We start from the raw sequence: 3,403 nt of genomic DNA on the forward strand, positions 1-3,403 counted from the left end.
CTCTGCCCGGATCAGGCCGTCCCTGCATCGTCCCTGTCGCCAAGTTCATCGCCCGCAATGGCGCAGCCGCCCCGCTCCCCTTCTTCACCGGAGTTCTTTGCCGCAAGACCCTTCCTCAAGGAGCGCCGCCGCCGCTGCTCTGCTTCCTGTCGAGCAGAGGAGGAGGAACGCCTCCGCGCCCTGCTTCTCGTTTTGTCCAGGAACGAGCAGCTCGCCCGCTCACCCCGTTGACCGCAGTCGCGCGTGGCCTCCAGCGCTTGGGCCTGCAGCCTCCAAGCCCAGCAACCAGCGCCCTCTCCACAGATCTGGGCTTGGCCCATGGTGAGAAACCCCAAAGCCCTTCCTGTGAACTATTGGCCCAGCCTCAGTTTCGGCCCGTGTCATTTTTTTTTTCCTGTTGCCAATTTAGCATTTATCCTATGTTTTACAGATTTACAGAAAAGTCCCTCATGTTCATGCATTTAATAACTCATTAACCGTGCATCGGATTAAAATGATTTAAACATGTAAAATGCTTAGAATTTTGTGTAGATTAATAATTTGCCACTTTCATCCATGTTAAATATGTTTAAATTGCTGTTTGCATTAATTTGCTTAAATTCCATGCTAAAATGATTTAATTCATAACTAATTAACCGTAGCTCCAATTTTTATAAACTATATATGTAAATGGGGTGGAAAAATGCCTAGTTTAACATGGTGCATTTTATTTTCCTGTTTAACAACAATAAAATTGTGTTTAGGGCAGAACAGTACCAAACTCAAAATATGCACATGGGGATTTCCGGAATTGTTGTTTGTTCTTTCCGGCCTCATTTAAAATTGCCTAGATAGGTAGTTTTGTTATACTTCACCTCTTGCCATGTTAATCAACATTTAATATTTCTGGGTACATAAACAAGAGTGAACTAAATTAATGAATGTGGTGTTTCGTCGTTGCATATTGAGCTCCACTTAATTTGTAGTATTGTTTGTGCACTTTGCCATGCTTTGCCATGCTTTTAAACCGGTCATGCATCATACTTGGTTGTGCATCATGTCATGATTATGCTTGTGTCTTTACCATATTGTTTGCTTCTTTCCGGTTTGCTTCTCTCGTTAGCTTCGGTTTCGTTCCGGAGTTGTGAGGATTCGTTCAACTACGTCCGTTCATCTTCTTCATGGACTCGTTCTTCTTCCTAGCGGGATTTCAGGCAAGATGACCGCTACCCTGGATCTCACTACTATCATTCTATGCTAGTTGCTTCGTTTTATCGCTATGCTGCGCTACCTATCACAAGTTTATCAAGCCATCCCAAATTGCCATGTCAGCCTCTAACCTTTTTACCCTTCCTAGCAAACCGTTGCTTGGCTATGTTACCGCTTTGCTCAGCCCTTCTTATAGCGTTGTTAGTTGCAGGTGAAGATGAAGATTGCTCTATGATGGACAAGATTATGTTGGGATATCACAATATCTCTTATATTATTAATGCATCTATATATTTGGTAAAGGGTGGAAGACTCGGCCTTATGCCTGGTGTTTTGTTCCACTCTTGCCGCCCTAGTTTCCGTCATACCGGTGTCATGTTCCCGTATTTTGCGTTCCTTACGCGGTTGGGTGATTTATGGGACCCCCTTGACAGTTCGCTTTGAATAAAACTCCTCCAGCAAGGCCCAACCTTGGTTTTACCATTTGCCTCACCTAGCCCTTTTTACCTTGGGTTTCCGGAGCCCGAGGGTCATCTTTATTTTAACCCCCCCAGGCCAGTGCTCCTTTGAGTGTTGGTCCGAAATGAGCAGCCTGCGGGGCCACCTCGGGGCAACTGGAGGTCTGGTTTTACTCGTAGCTTGACTTATCCGGTGTGCCCTGAGAACGAGGTACGTGCGACTCCTATCGGCATTTGTCGGCACATTGGGCGGCTTTGCTGGTCTTGTTTTACCATTGTCGAAATGTCTTGTAAACCGGGATTCCGAGTCTGATCGGGTCTTCCTGGGAGAAGGTATATCCTTCGTTGATCGCGAGAGCTTATCATGGGCTAAGTTGGGACACCCCTGCGGGGTTTAAACTTTCGAAAGCCGTGCCTGTGGTTATAGGCAGATGGGAATTTGTTAATGTCCGGTTGTAGATAACTTGACACCAGATCCGAACTAAAACACATCAACCGGGTGTGTAGCTGTGATGGTCTCTTTTTGGCGGAGTTCGGGAAGTGAAGACGGTTTTGGGTTATGTTTGACGCAAGTAGGAGTTCAGGATCACTTCTTGATCATTACTAGTTGACGACCGTTCCTTTTGCTCTCTTCTCGCTCTTATTTGCGTATGTTAGCCACCATATATGCTTAGTCACCGCTGCAACCTCACCACTTTACCCCTTCCTTTCCCATTAAGCTTTGCTAGTCTTGATACCCATGGTAATGGGATTGCTGAGTCCTCGTGGCTCACAGATTACTACAACAACAGTTGCAGGTATAGGCTATGCAATGATCATGACGCAAGAGCGATGTTTGCTTGTGTTGGAGTTCTTCTTCTGCTTCTGCTTCGATCAGGGGATAGGTTCCAGGTCGGCAGCCTGGGCTAGCAGGGTGGATGTCGTTTGAGTTTCTGTTTGTGTTTCATCCGTAGTCGGATGGTGCTATTATGTAAGATGATGTTGTATTCGTGTGGCATTGTATGCCTTATATATGTATCCCCATCTAATTATGTAATGTTGATGTAATGATATCCACCTTGCAAAAGCGTTTCAATATGCGGGTCTATCCTTGGTGGGACCTTTGAATTCCTTTTTGATAGGGTCGCATATTGGGCGTGACAGATACCCCTCCTACTTGTTGTCACTCGACCATACAAGGAATCACTCGACCTACCGAGGATCAGGAGTCACTCAACATTGCAACGTCAGGCATTCACTCCATAGTCTTTAAGGTCATAAATAGCACTTAAGGCTGGCGTTATCAGTAACGCCCCTACTTTATGTACATTAAGCCCCTTGTAATGGAGGATGGCTGGGGTCCTAGCGCACTCTATATAAGCCACCCCCCTCCTCTGGGACAAGGGTTAGCACCCCCTGTAACATCACACACATATAATCCGGTCGACCGGCTCCAGGCACCGAGACGTAGGGCTATTACTTCCTCCGAGAAGGGCCTTAACTCGTAAATCTCGTGTGTACACCTTCACAATAGCAGAGATCTTGCCTCTCCATACCTACCCCTTTCTATTGTCAGTCTTAGAACCACGACACTCATCGCTGCGCGCGCCCCTGCTCCTGACGCCGTCGCTGCACCGCCCCTGCCCCGAGCCATCGACGCCGTCGCCTCCCGCTCCCTGCTCCTCCTCGTCGTTACCCAGCGCCCCTGCCCTGACCACGCCGTTGTCACGCCGGCCCCTGCCCCACGCCCGAGCCCCTGCCCCGGGCCGCCCCCGCGC

Source organism: Triticum dicoccoides, chromosome 3B (assembly GCF_002162155.2).
Source record: "Triticum dicoccoides isolate Atlit2015 ecotype Zavitan chromosome 3B, WEW_v2.0, whole genome shotgun sequence".
Taxonomy (NCBI): domain Eukaryota; kingdom Viridiplantae; phylum Streptophyta; class Magnoliopsida; order Poales; family Poaceae; genus Triticum; species Triticum dicoccoides.